This window comes from Mercenaria mercenaria, chromosome 4 (genome assembly GCF_021730395.1).
Source record: "Mercenaria mercenaria strain notata chromosome 4, MADL_Memer_1, whole genome shotgun sequence".
Taxonomy (NCBI): domain Eukaryota; kingdom Metazoa; phylum Mollusca; class Bivalvia; order Venerida; family Veneridae; genus Mercenaria; species Mercenaria mercenaria.
In genome coordinates, this window is record NC_069364.1 from 1,183,828 (window position 1) to 1,200,420 (window position 16,593).

Consider the following 16,593-nt stretch of genomic DNA (forward strand, 5'->3'; position numbering starts at 1 on the left):
TAAAAAATCAGCTGAAATAGATGTGTGTGTAAAAAGGATGGAAGAAATTATAGCTTTTAACCCAATAAACCAAACTCGTCCTGTTACCAGTACGAAATAATAACTTTCCAAATATGACTTTTCTTATTTTGACTGGGGCAGTCTTTTTTTTGAAAAGTCAAACTGCACGCAGGAGTTGCTTCCCTTCAACTATAGAAAGCTCTACCTTTAGGTAAGGGAAATCACTGCGTAGAAGATTGCAGAAAAGAACTATAATTTCATTTGTCCGATAACCTTATTTCTAAAGCATTAACTTCAATTACTTATGCGGCATTATCGTTAATTTAACACATTTAAATATACAGTAACCGAAAATTGATTTTATAAAACATTCTCCAAAAACACAGTATGTGCAGTAAGATACGCATAATGCCACTTTAAATAAGAATGAAAATTATTAAATATTTTTTACCTCATCAATTCTCTAAGTTTTAAACTTTTTAATGATATTAAATTAAATATTTTTGTAAGACTGTATTTATATTGATCTAAGTATGTGGAAAAAAAATCCTACAAAGTTTTGTGAAACAGGCTCAAGAGCATCTTTTAGCATTAAATATATCACTTAGAAATAACATAAACACAATGCACCATTATTTTTAAGTGCAAGACAAATATCAATAATCTAAAATGCCAACACCCTGACAGTGAGTGAGAGGTCCCACAATGAATATTATTTTTATTACTCTTCTATAAATTGAACATCAGCTTAACTAAACCAAACACATTAAAAGTTCAACTGAACAGTTAAAAGGTCAGCTAAGGATAGTAGGGACACAACCTGTAATTACAATTCCCAAAGAGATGCATGCAAATATTCGGCTGCCAAATATTCAGTTATATTGCAGCAGGTAAACTTATTAATGAAATTAGCCATTAGTTTTAAAACCAAGTGTTAAAGTTGACTTTAAATAATTTGATCACAGAAAAAAATGGGTAGTTATCATTTAGTTACACCATTTTCTTCAGTGCAAATCTGTATTTCAAATAAGATGAATGATGGCTAATTAATGATTCTCCAGGGGACTGGTTTCTCATTTTGTTTGACATGCAGCAAGTAAACAATGCAGGTTAATACTGCCTGCTATTGTAATTGTATATTTGGATTTCATGCCATTCATTTCTCTATGTACAATAAAATCTGGCCTGGCCTGGCCTGGCTGGCCCGGCTCAGTCGAAAATTGGGCTCATCGGACCAGGCCAGGCCAGAGATTAGAACATGCCCACCAAAACCAGTGGAATTGGGATAATGCTCTTGTGGGAATATTTTCAAATTTCCAAAATCTATGCAAAAATATTTTTTTATGTAAAATACCGATAGTAATGAATTGCATACAGTAATTTGTAAACAGTATAACTGTCTTTTGATAATCAAAATGTACATAAAATTTATCAAACCTATCTTAAAACAGCAAAAAAAAAACTGCAAAAGTTAACACTCATTTGGGAATCTGAAAAAAATGACATAGGTTTTTTTTGCTGTGGGATTACCTGTTTTTACCGGGGGTAGATTTATAGGGGGAAAAGCCCTGACTATTATCACATTCATAATTGTCTTATATTTATTTAAATAATTACATTCATCTCAGTCATGCACATAGATAGTAATGTACGTAGTCACCTAAAAAGGGGGGACGAAATGACCAGTTTGAAATCGCCGAGAGGAACGAAATGGCCAAATCGGGGACGAGAGATGACTGGGACACGAGCTGACTAGGGGACGTCAGTTGACTGTAAATCCATAATTGTCTCATATCTGTGTAAAAAAATACTAATATCACATTTTGTTTTGCATGCTGTAGTTACTTTGAAATACATTAGATCTTAGTATGTGTTTCATTAAAATCTAACCTCTAATGATGAAAATGATGAAAGATATATTACAGAAAAACAGAAACTCAAGTACTAAGTAACGGGAGTTTTAGTTCACAGACCCAGTGATTGTATTACAAATGATTCACAGTGATTGAACTGTATATACATGTAAATTATCAAATTACTGGTATATATATCATTGCACGTGACACTTGATTAAATATTTTTTCTGTATCACAAGTGCAGTTCCACACTGGAGCATGAACATATTCTCTGAGAGAAACCCAGATGGTCAGTGAGCAACCATGTCCAGCATTATTGCCTTAGTGTGTACCTGGTAATGGCTGATCATTGAAATGAGATAAACATAATGATAAAATGGGCATTAATGTCAGGGAAAACCACAAGACCCTGGAAGCTAATATATAGCCAAGTCCGCTCTTTAACTTCTAAGTGTGACCTTGACCTTAGAGCTAGGGGTCTGGATCTTGCGCATGACATGTCCATCTCATTATGGGGAACATTTATGCCAATTTATTTCAAAATCTCTTTATGTGACAGAGTTATGGACCAGACACGAAACAGACCCTGTTAACATTTGACCTGTAAGTGTGACCTTGACCTTGGAGCTAAGGGTCTGGGTCTTGCGTGTCTGATTATGGTGAACATTTATGCCAAATTATTTCAAAGAATTTACACGGACGCACACACACGGACAGTGCGATTTTAATATACACACCTTCAGGGACATAAAAAGACATTATTTCTTATCTTTATGTACTATTAAGAATGACATATATTTAGGATCTGTACTATCCGCATTATGAATGATGATATCACATAGTTTTTGAAGGGAAAAAGAACATGTATCTTTAATGTAGATGTTCCTGTTTTGAAAATTTTGATATCGAGATGTAGCAATATGTACTTTTATTATATACATATATAAATGCTGTAAAAAATCGGCTTGTATTTTACAATTAAATATGAACAGGCAGAAACAATTCCGTATTGTACCTTTTAAATTCTGTATTGTACCTTCCGTATTGTATGCTACCAGACTACTTTCATTAATATGCATGACCTGACACAGTTCTATAAATAGCGCACATGGAAACTTCACTTAGTTCCATTTTAATATCGATAAACATTGGAGATTTCGTTCAATAACAAAACAACAAATAAAAAGGTAGAGGTATATAATAAAAGGGGTCATTATATAACAGTAGCTAGATCTGGGATTTTGTATCCGCTCTCATGGATTTTGCAAAGTTGCATTTTGCAAGGTTGGATCATACTCGGCACTTGCGCACCTCTTGAGATCCCATCTGGCAAAAATCCACTCCAACCAAATACAAAATCCCAGATCGAGCTACTGTTATATTATATTATAACCCTGTTATTATGTAATTTGATCATTGTTCAACGAAATACAATACAGCTTCATACTGTTCGCTCAAACTGGCTGCGCCCAGAGAAATTCAAGCCATGGACACAGTAAAAGCGGGTGTTCAGTTGAAGCGAATGAAGTTGGATTGTATGTAAAACTTTATACCATGTATTCAATGTTTTTTTCTTACACACAGCCCTTTTTCATATTTTATACAGCTATAAACTAGAAAATGCTTTTGTAAAAAAGCGCATGTCTCCCCCAATGCAAAGTCCTATAGGCAGGAAGTCAATAGGGGTCAGGAGCGCAAGTCAAAGAGACACTGATGGTTGGCTGCAATAGGGATCATCTACTTGGCATGTCCAGTCATCCCGCTAAATTTCAACACTCTTGGCCTAGTGGTCCTCAAGTCACTGTTCAGGCTCCTGTGACCTTGACCTTTGATCAAATGACCTCAAAATAAATAGGGGTCATCTACTCTGCATGTCCAATCATCCTATTAAGTTTCAACATTGTAGGTCAAGTGGTTCTCAAGTTATTTCCAAAAAATGATTTTACATGAACAGGCCACTGTGACCTTGACCTTTAATAGACTGACCCCAAAATCAATAGCGGTCATCTACTCTGCATGTTCAATCATCCTATGAAGTTTCAACATTCTGGGTCAAGTGGTTCTCAAGTTATTGATCGGAACTGGTTATCAATGTTCAGGCCCCTGTGACCTTGACCTTTAACGGAGTGACCCCAAAAACAATAGGGGTCATTTACTCTGCATGAACAATCATCCTATGAAGTTTCAACATTCTGGGTCGAGAGGTTCTCAAGTTATTGATTGGAAATGGTTTTCCATGTTCAGGCCCCTGTGGCCTTGACCTTCAACAGAGTGACCCCAAAATCGTTAGGGGTAATCTACTCTGCATGACCAATCATCCTATGAAGTTTCAACATTCTGGGTCAAGTGGTTCTCAAGTTACTGACCGGAAATGGTTTTCAATGTTCAGGCCCCTGTGACCTTGACCTTTGACGAAGTGACCCCAAAATCAATAGCGGTCATCTACTCTTCATGACCAATCATCCTATGAAGTTTCAACATTCTGGGTCAAGTGGTTCTCTAGTTATTGATCGGAAATGGTTATCAATGTTCAGGCCCCTGTGACCTTGACCTTTGACAGAGTGACCCCAAAATCAATAGGGGTCATTTCCTATTCATGACCAATCATCCTATGAAGTTTCAACATTCTGGGTCAAGTGGTTCTCTAGTTATTGATCGGAAATGGTTTTCAATGTTCAGGCCCCTGTGACCTTGACCTTTGACGGAGTGACCACAAAATCAAAATGAGTCATCTACTCTTCATGACCAATCATCCTATGAAGTTTCAACATTCTGGGTCAAGTGGTTCTCTGGTTATTGATCGGAAACGGTTTTCAATGTTCAGGCCCCTGTGACCTTGGCCTTTGACGGAGTAACCCCAAAAACAATAGGGGTCATTTCCTATTCATGACCAATCATCCTATGAAGTTTCAACATTCTGGGTCAAGTGGTTCTCTAGTTATTGATCGGAAATGGTTTTCAATGTTCAGGCCCCTGTGACCTTGACCTTTGACGGAGTGACCCCAAAAACAATAGGGGTCGTCTACTCCAGCAGCCCTACAACCCTATGAAGATTGAAGGTTCTAGATCAAATGGTTCTCCAGTTATTGCTCGGAAATGAAGTGTGACGTACGGACGGACGGACGGACGGGCGGACAGGGCAAAAACAATATGTCTCCTAGGGGAGACATAATTACAGTAATTTTATGTTGCATTAAGAATAAATTTATATTTGTTTAGAACAGAGCACTATATTCATAATATTTTAAAATAAAAAATAAATTAAATTACTATTTCAATTCATACAATATAATAGGGTTATTATAACAGTAGCTTGATCTGGGATGCAGTAATCGGCTCGAGTGGATTTTGCCAGATCGGATCTCACGAGGCGCGCAAGCGCCGAGTGTGATCCGACCTTGCAAAATCCACAACAGCCGAATACAAAGTCCCAGATCCAGCTACTGTTATAATGACCCTTTTATTATATACCTTTACCATTTTGATTCTTGTTTTGTTCTTGAACGAAATCTTCAATGTTTATCGATATTAAATGGAACTAAGTGAAGTTTTTATGTGCGCTATTTATAGAACTGTGTCAGGTTATGCATATTAATGGAAAAAATCTGGCAGCATACAATACAGAAGGTACAATACGGAATTTAAAAGGTACAAAACGGAATTTTTGTCTGTCTGTTCATATTTAATTGTGAAATACAAGCCGATTTTTAACAGTAGCTTGATCCGGGATGCAGTATTCGGCTCGAGTGGATTTTGCCAGATCGGATCTCACGAGGCGCGCAAGTGCAGAGTGTGATCCGACCTTGCAAAATCCACAACAGCCGAATACAAAGTCCCAGATCCAGCTACTGTTATAATGACCCTTTTAATATATACCTTTACCATTTTGATTCTTGTTTTGTGTGCGCTATTTATAGAACTGTGTCAGGTTATGCATATTAATGGAAAAAGTCTGGCAGCATACAATACAGAAGGTACAATACGGAATTTAAAAGGTACAATACGGAATTTTTGTCTGTCTGTTCATATTTAATTGTGAAATACAAGCCGATTTTTTACAGAATTTATATAGGTATATAATAAAATTATTTGTGATGACTCTGATTTAAAACACTATTAATTTTGTACACAGACATTTATATATTAACATTGAATGGTTTTTAAATATGTATCATAGTATTAACTATAAAATCATGTATCTGATCAGACTTGTTTCTGCAGACAAGAAATCACTGGATTATAGCAGAGGCAGTAAGGCCTGATCATATCTATTAGCACCTTATCTTAATAAACAGCTTTTGGTTAACTTATGTCCATTAAATGGTCATAAAATTACATGCATGGATTTAGTGGAGATGGAGTAACAACTGTCATGGCATGCATTCACAATTCAAACAATCCTATCTTCGATGGCACTTTTCTCAACCAAAATTACTATCAGAAAATACTGCCGTAACCAAATTCTTTAAGTTTCTAAATGTACAGACTTTTAACTTTACTTAGAATATTTTTGTTTGTTTATACATGTATATAATTTATTTCAGTTCATATTGCTTTTGTTGTAATTGTACTTAATAATGGATTATATCATAACAGTTGCTGTCATGTTTTGTAAAATTTTCTCTTGTTATTGTTTATAATCATGTGGTATTGTACTTGTACATATTTATACAGTGGACCATATTGTAAATTGGCTCTGCAAAATATGTCATCCACTATAAATAAAGTCGTTACTTACTTACACATGTACTTACTTACTATTTTGTCAAGTCATTAGATTCAGAAAGTGGTATTATAGAGGATTTTATGGCAGAAAGATTTTATAACATTTTACTCAGTAGTGGCCTTTATCAGATAGTACCGGTAAATCTGTGCTAAATAAGATGCAAGGTTAAGTCCTAGAACTGATAAACAGCAGAAATATAATTCATTTTAGAAGTACCAGTCCCAGCACACAGACCTATATTGCCTCTGATTTTATCAAGAAACTTCGAAACACTCCTTTCCTACCTCAAAACATGCTTTTTTTAAACTCAAAACTCACTTTTTAAATTGGATACAAGCCAGAGAATGAGTGCAATCACAATACTTTTTACTCATAAGGATGAACTATTTAACTTAAATATACATGTATATATACAATGCTAGCAAACAGGGCTTGAAAACTGATTCTTGAAACTTCATTTTTATTTAGGGGTGTAGCTTTTTGCTGACATTGCAGATTGTATCATTATAACCCATTACTTTAATGGAAGGAATCCACAGAGCTGTGTTTTCTTCCACTGAATTGAGAATCTGGCCAAGGATGTTAGAACTGGAAAAAATTATGTCCAGATTTGGAAGTGTTAAAGAAGGTGATACTTTAAAAATGTCCAAGTATTACTTTGAGTAATTAACTTAATTTAGATTGCTGCCTTGTGTTGGGTTTCATATAACATTTTACAGAATTTTATTTTGTAATTTGGAAAAAAACACTGCAAGGCATAGGCGTAGCCAGAGCTTCAAAAATGATATGCAAGAGCTGAGTGGGGGGAGGAGGTTTCCCCGTTCTGCTGGTGGCGCCAGGGCCAGTTTCCTGGGAAATTTTGGAAACTTAGATCAAAAATGGTGCATTCTGATGCATTTTGTTGGATATCAAGGGGACTTAGTACACTTAAAAGGTCAAATTTTTGAATATTTTAACTGCTAAAAGCATCCCCCTATTATTGTCAATTTTGAAGAATTAGATAAAAAAAATGGTGCATTCTGATGCATTTTGTGGCATATAATAGGGTCTTGAGTCATATATATATATATAAAGTTCCTGCTTGCATTAAAGATGCTTTAATTTAGTAACTCTTGTTTTGGCAACAAACATACCTGTATTTTTATATTATGCATATACGTACTGTGCATAATGAGAGCTACACCCTATGCAGGGTGTATAATTATGTGTTGTGTATATGTCTATATATGTTCCAGTTATAACAAGACTGCTTACTGTAAACAATGGAGAATTAAAAAATCTCGTACATATTAAAGAGCTGATTTTTATCTCTTGCTTACATACTTTTTGTCGAACGCGCTTGCGGAAGCGAAGACATAGTTGTCCAAATGGCTGTTTGGTGTATGTGCGTGCATCCGGATTTGTTTGTCCGGACCATAACTTTGACATGCATGGAGCAATCTTGTTTATATTTGGCTTGAATGTTAACCTCAGTGAGACGGAGTGTCATGCGCAAACCCCAGATTCCTATCTCAAAGGTCAAGGTCACAGTTGGAGGTCAAAGTTCATGTCAGATCTTGTCCGGCCCATAACTTTGACATGCATTGAGGAATCTTGTTTATATTTGGTATGAATGTTTAACCCAATGAGACGGACTCTATCTCGAAGGTCAGGGTCATAGTTAGAGGTCAAAGGGCGGGCTCGACATGTTGCCCATGGGCATCTAGTTTACCAAGGTAATTTACTGTATGTGAAAGGGTGGAGTTTGCCCTTTCAAGTGTGAGTGGGGTATTATTTTTGTGGCAAGCAGAAACCAGGTGGGTGGAGGTGATGATAATAGGAAGGGAGGGGGTAAGTAGTTTACCATTTCATGTAGAAAGGACAAACCACACTAGGGTTAGGGGAGGGGCTGGATTATTTGGATGGTAGGAGGGGGTATTGAACAACTGTCTGGAAACACCCTTTAGGACAGGGACATTTTGAAGAAGTGAGAACTAATCGATTGTGCGGAAGCAGTTTAATTCAGGGGGTGGCCAGTTAAGGGGTGGGGGTGTATTTTGAGGTAAGCAGAAAGTAGGGGGACAAATGCAGGCATGTTGGGTGAGGTCTATGAACTGAATACTGTATAGACAAGGGATGTGGAGGACATTTTAGCATGAATATTGTTTTGCCATTAGCAGAAACCAGGTGGGTGGTGAGTGGAGGACATCACGTCACCTCAACGCAACAAAGTCGTATCTTATTATAAATTTATATTAAGATACGACTTTGTTGCGTTCAGGTGACATAGCAAACATTATTTAAATAGATTGGTTTTCATTGTACCGTTAAAACCGATGTATTTGTCATTCATAAGTTGTTGAACTGTATACATTTAGTAATTATGAACAAAAGTATAAAACAATAAAACAGAGATAATTTGACAACCCTGTATACGATACCATTGCTTTTGATTATTTGATTATTTAGAAGGAAACATTAGCTTAAGAGTTATTGTTATAAATCAACGCCATAACCGTTTTTTACGAGTTGTCAAAAAATAACAATGGAATCCTTACTGTAGTTAAACTATAGAATTTCAATAACGCCGCGCCACATTGTCTCAAATGTCGTTAATTTGATCATCATATCATGATGGATAGATATCCTTCAAGTAACTTATAAGAATTTTGGACCTTGTTATGGCGTAATGACACCTGTTTCTATCTCATAGGAAGGTATTCTTTACATAATAATCGACGTAGTCTTTTTTCAAGTGCAGTTATATATATATATATACCTATTTAGTTTTGTTTTTTGCCTTCACTTATTGTTCTTTGATAGCTTGTTTAGTGCAAAGTTTGCAATGTTTTTATTTCAGTCCACGAACACGAATCTCACAGGTACAAACTTTCAGCAGATGTAATTCGGTTAGTATACTTATTAAAATATTATGTATTCAGAAAAGATCATTCATGTATTTTGATGTGTATGATAAATTTAATCCAAAAATAAATAACACACATTTAAAAAACTAATATCCACTCATGTTCGGTTATTTATGGTGGTACAGGCCTGAAACAGATCGCGTGTAAAAAATTACAATAACGTATTCATTGCCACTATGATTTTACTTCCAGAGTAAGTTCTTGCTTTCTTTTTCAGTTTGGTTATTAGATATTGGTAATTCTAAGGGCCTCTATGATGGTGTAGCGTTTTGTTCCTCGGGCATCTTCGGTATTCGGTGGTTCCCCGATGGTTACAGCTCGACCTGAACATTCTTGTATGACACGTCGCCAATACGTTTTTAGATAATTAGATATTTCACCAAAATTGCGTTTGCGCTAAATTTTTGCCGCGCTAATAAATGTACGCCTACAGTATAATAAAAACGGGGTAAATATGAAACAGGGAATGCCGTGTTCCAAAAACGTAGCCTTCCCAAAACGAAACTCATAGCACGCAGATGTGCACACTACACACTCGCATAAAAAGCAGACACACGAGGACAAAGAACACAGTTGGGACACTGCCTTGGAACGTTCAGTGTCAAAAACACCATTGGGGAGCTTAAACCGGTTTATGGTGCACCTAACCTCATTCTTAACCACTCACACACAATGTTCCCATCTAACACACGCAATGGAAAAAAATGGCATGTAAAACACAACAATGCGCCTGTAGAATCAGCAATCCTTAGGAACCAAAAACGTATGTACTCAAAGACAGAGCATCAAGAGAAACTCCCTTAAGGGCCCGACGAAACAGGCCCGAAGGCATAAATCAAAACAGTTATAGGTGGTGGGCCAATAAGGTCTACCATGCATCCCCCCTAGACTTTTTTTCATAGGTACCAAAGTGTTCGGCAGGACCAACTCTTTCAAAATAAAAAATGTTCCCATCAAAAAACTCTTTTGAACTATATATAATTTCACTGTTTCCATGGCAACCATTCATCTTTGGAAAGTACAACCATATAGATGATAATCAGTCATATCTTGGTCAGTTTTGGTGATAAAACAATAAAAATGGAGCTAAGACATTGGCCTTATAATAGCAGTATTTTATGTTAATTAACTTATTTGCATATTCATGAATATTAATGAGGATGTTACAAAATGACAAAATTTTATTAGAAAATAATATTTTCTAAGTTTTAAATCACTTTAAATGTACCAAACAGTTTTGATCTGTTCTGAAAGTCTCTCATGTTTTCTTAAATAGTATTTTGTAACACTGATGGTAATGTTTTTGCTCCAAAATAAGTATGTTTAGCTAATTTTGCATAAAATCAACCACTACCCCAACTGACGTTTCAGGAAACAAGATATCACTAAAATTTAATGAAATGATATAGTTAATTGTTATCAATAAAATAACAATTGTGTGAGCTATATAGTTTGAAAATATAGTTTAAACATCTTTTTGAAGGAGGAATCAGTATGTAACATACTTTACACATGTTACGTTACCATTTCAATAACCTTGATTTATTACATCAATTATTTAGAAAATATAGATCAGACAGTTTTGATCTGGTCTTAATGTCTCTCAGTGTTTTCTAGAATAGTATTTTGTTACTCTGAAGATAAATATTATTTTTCTACATAATGTATTTTAGCTAATTTGCATAAATTATTTATGCTAAAACAAACATCTCTGGAAACAAGATATAACTAAAACTGAGCAACATGATGAAATAAACTGCAATCAATAAACTTGTGTTATTTGAGCTATATCGTATGAAAATGTAGTGTAAATACTTATTTGAAGGTGGAATCTGTTTGTTACATACTTTACACATGTTACATTACCATTCCAGTAATCTTGTTTTATTGTATCGTTATTTTCTCAGAAAATAGTAGAGGAATATTTAGTTTTTCAAGTTATTAAATACTCTTACAAAATAGTATAGCTCCATACTTCTCAAGCAATGAGATTTTTTCCATAACTGCGCCTTAAAATACGTTACCACTGTACTTTGCTGTATTTACAAATATGTAGGAAGAAATTTGAATCATTGTTATCAATATTATGATATCACTGATTTGTTAAAACTTTAAAGTATTAATTCTAACATTCTTTCTTTACTTTTGTCAACAAAGTAATCATCTGAAACATTTATTACACATATAATGTTCCTTTTTTATTTTGTATTAATGCATCTATCAGTTTAATTATACTAATATCAGTTTCTTAATTATGATGTTCTTTTATTTGATGGTTTCAATATTGTTGTCAGTAATTACATTTCACATTGATTATGTATTTTTATGTATGTATTCTGTATATATTACTTAGGTATAAATCCCTGCTTACATCCATACACTGATAATAGGGTTAAAATTTGGGGCTGCCTTTCATGGAAAATGGTTTTATAATGGAATACTTATCTTGTTTCTTGTGATTGTGAAGTGTATCTGTGCAGTTATTTACGTGAGAAATTTAAATGGGCTAATTAATAGATTATTCACTGTTGAAAAGCAGCACTGAACAAAAACTAAAAAAAAAAAAATGAAATATTCAGGTACTTTAAGTAATCTTTAGATTTAAACTTATGAAATTGTAAAAAGCTGTCAAGAATGTGAACAATATTAAATGTTTGATAAAAGTTTTAAGAAAACAATTACATAATGATATTCAAACCTTCTAGGAATATACAGAGTGCCTTCTGAACGACACTTCAGAGTTGCTGAAAACATGTTGCAATAGACTTTACGAAGATCCTTTAGAAGCAAAGAACACAACCAAGCAAATAAATAGCAAACTCAGTTGGATTAAGTGTGTTTATGAGAGGTAATGAAGTGTGAAACACACCTTACGCCCCCCTAGCACTGGCTTAAGAGGCATTCTGTTTCAGTAAACATGGTCCAAAAGGGCCAGAAAATCTAACAACACTGAAACCGGGTACGAGGAGACATTTTTATAAACATCACATGGCACTTAAAGACTTTTTTGAGATAGCAAATATTTTTTTAGATGATCCTTTCGAAGCATAACAACACAACTAAGCAATATAACAGCTGAGGCAATTTAAGATAGCAGTGTTACAAGAAAATCACATTCTGCACGATTTCATTAAGATGTGGCTTACGATATTTTCATTTTTATGTTACCTAATGTAGGATATATGCTCTCTTGTTGGTTAGCTGTTATGAATAAATAGTAGTCGAGCTTGGCTGTCTTACGGACAGCTCTTGTTTCTTATATGTATGAAATATGGGCCAGTCAAATGAGTGCATTTGAGAAGAGCATATAATATAACAGTTATAGACTTATTTTACGGTCAATATGTGTTTTTATTGACCTCATCATAAGTCGATAATTGTATAATATTCACTATTTGGGCAGCTGCTTTATCTGTTTCTAACATAAAAGCATAAATGGAAGTTTAAGGACTAAATGACTGATTAATTCATTTGATATCATTTAGTGATTTACAATATTACTGCAGAATGACACCATGGAAGAACAAACACCTCTACAATAATATTTTTTTCTGTTAGATAAACCTCTCAAAAAGCAACAACTTTTAAAACAGTCACATTTTCCTTATTATTTACATTTATAAGGGATTGCACTGTATATCGAAACATTTTATAAATGTGGCGTTTTTAAAAAAAATTGTGTAAATATTGAAAATCGTAAACTTTGACCAAGTTTTAGATGTTTTTGTTGCTAGCTATAATATTGACATTGGTTGTGTATTATTGTTAAACCTGTGTGGTATACTTTGAGTACACAGATTGGAAGGTAATGGTTGTAATAATATGTCTCAAAGGGTATGCTTAATCATTCACCTTTACAAGATTATTTCAAAAGAAACCAAACCATGTTTATTAAATAATCAACATAAAACTGACATTCCAGAGAAATACAGCTGTGCAAATAGTTGATTTACCTTCTTGAGAAGTCTGTTTCTTGCAGTCAAAATTATGTGGTCACTATGGCAACTGACTTTTTAGCTCACCAGAGCCAAAGGCCCAGGGTGAGCTATTCTGATCACTCAACGTCCGGCGTCCGCCCGTTGTCCGGCGTCCGTTGTCCGTAAACTTTTACTTTAAATGACATTTCCTCATAAACCGCTAGGCCAATTTCATCCAAACTTCACAGGAATGTTCGTTGGGTGAAGCTCTACAAAAATTATTCAAAGAATTGAATTCCATGCAGAACTTTGGTTGCCATGGCAACCAAAAGGAAAAACTTTAAAAATCTTCTTCTCAAAAACCAGAAGCCCTAGAGCTTAGATATTTGACGTGTAGTATTGCCTAGTGGACCTCTACTAAAGTTGTTCAAATCATGACCCGGTGTCAAAATTGACCCCGCCCAGGGGTCACTTGATTTTACATAGGAAAATCTTCAAAAATTTTCACATGTAGCATTGCCTAGTGGACCTCTACAAAATTTGTTCAAATCATGACCCCTGGGATCAAATTGACCCCGCCCCATTGGGTTACTTGATTGTACATAGAAAAATCTTCAAAATTTTCTAAATTATAAACCAGAAGGCCTAGAGCTTAGATATTTGACATGTAGCATGGCCTAGTGGACCTCTACAAAATTTGTTCAAACATGACCCCCGGGATCAAAATTGACCCTGCCCCAGGGGTCACTTGATTTTACATAGGAAAATATTCAATTTTTTTCTAAAAATAAACCAGATAGCCTAGAGCTTAGATATTTCACTTGTAGCATTGCCAAGTGGACCTCTACAAAATTTGTTCAAATCATGACCCCTGGGGTCAAATTGACCCTGCCCCATGGGGTTACTTGATTGTACATAGAAAAATCTTCAAAATTTTCTAAAAATAAACCAGAAGGCCTAGATCCTAGATATTTGACATGTAGCATTGCCTAGTAGACTTCTACAAAAACTGTTCCCCCCCCCACACCAGGGTCAAATTGACCCAGCCCCAGGGGTTACTTGATTGTACACAGGGAAATCTTCATAAATTTGCTAAAAATAAACCAGAAGGCCTAGATCTTAGATATTTGATATGTAACATTGCCTAGTAGACTTCTATAAACTTTGTTGAAATCATGAACCCCGAGATAAAATTGGCCCCGCCCCAGGGTTTACTTGATTGTACATCGGAAAATCTTCCAAAAAAATTCTAAAAATCATCAGTTTGACATTTGAAACATGCAGTTCATATTACTCAGGTAAGCGATCCAGGGTCATCATGACCCTCTTGATTCTGTGTACTGGAAGTACTAATTACTCAGTGGAATAGGTCAAGGTACCTTTGATTAAGGCAGATGGTCTGTTGAAACGACAAGCTCCATGTGCATTTTGATAAATCCTATTGCATTTTTAGCTCAACTGTCACATAGTGACAATGTGAGCTTTTGTGATTGACCTTCATCCATCCGTCGTCCATCCACAATTTCTTGTGAACACAATAGAGACAACATTTTGCAATCAATTTTAATCAAGCTTGCACACAACTTGTATTGGCATCATGGGTCCCAGAGTTATGGCCCCTTAAATGGCCAAAATTTGCTATTTTGGCTTTTGTAGCCATATAGAGACTTCATTTATGGTTGTATTTGATACAAACTTGCAAAATATCTTTAACAACAATATGTCTTGGCTTTCATGATGAATTCTTCAGATCCAGTCTTAGGTTCCGGAGTTACAGCCCCTGATTGACCCATGAAAGAGCCAAAATTTGCTAATTTTTACCTTGTGAATAAGAGAGAGGTGATAGTTTACATTCGATTTTAACCACACTTGCACACAACTTGTCACAATAAGATCTCGCTGGCTAGATTTCATCATGGGTTCTAGAGTTATTGCCCCTGAAAGGTGCAAAATTTTCTATTTTGGCCCTTTCAGCAATATAGAGGTTTTATTTATACTTTGATTTGATACAGACTTGCACAGAATGTTTGTTTTGATAATCTCTAGGCAAAGTTAGAAACTGGGTCATTTGGTGTCAAAAATTAGGTCACCAGGTCAAAACAAAGGAAAAGCTTGTTTACACCCTAGAGGCCATATTTATGACCCCTTCTTCATGAAAGTTGGTCAGAATGTTTACCTTGATGATTCCTATGCCAAGTTCCAAACTGGGTCATGGGATTAAAAACTAGGTCACCCGGTCAAATCAAAGGAAAAGCTTGTTCACACTTGAGGCCACATTTATGACCATACCTTCATGAAACTTGGTCAGAATGTTTATTTTGGTGACTCCTAGGCCAGATTTGAAACTGGGTCATGTGGGGTCAAAACCTCGGTCACCCGCTCGGATCAAAGGAAATCCTTGTTAACAATATAGAGGTCATATTTATAACCTTATCTTCATGAAACTTGGTAAGAATGTTTATCTTGATGATTCCTAGGCCAAGTTTGAATCTGGGTATGTGGGGTCAAAAACTAGGTACCACTCATATTAAAGGAAAATCTTGTTAACACTGTAGAGGCCACATTTATGATCCTATCTTCATGAAGCTTGGTCAGAATGTTTATCTTGATGATTCCAAGGCCAAGTTTAACAGGTGAGCGATATAGGGTCATCATGATCCTCTTGTTTAAAAAAAGAACATATAATTTATTTTTAAAATCATTGATAAATTTAATTTCCTTCTCTAATGCAAATGCTCTTTTACATGGGCATTTGTGGTATCAGTTGAAACTTTCTGTTGGGAAAAAATATGAAGCAAGAAATAAGACATATAGGCCTGCATGGCCAGGTGGTTAAGATTACCGAATCTATTATCCCTTATTTTAGTGGGTTTGAGCCCTGCTTGGGGTAAGTCATGTGAGTAAGTCATCCAGCTGGCTTGTATGTCTTCAGTGCTACCTGGTAACCACCCTTGCTGAGTGGGGCCTTGGTTCATCCTCCACCCTTTAAAAGCTGAAAAGTTGCTTTATAACTAGAATATTGTTGGTACAACATAAAACAAACAAAACAAACTGTATAAATATTATCATTGTATTTGAAATTTGATTTTATTGATCTATTAGAAATCTCATTGTTCAATATTTACATAACAACTTGTCCACCATTCTGAATCAAAAAAGAAAACATTAAAGCTATTACATTGAAACAA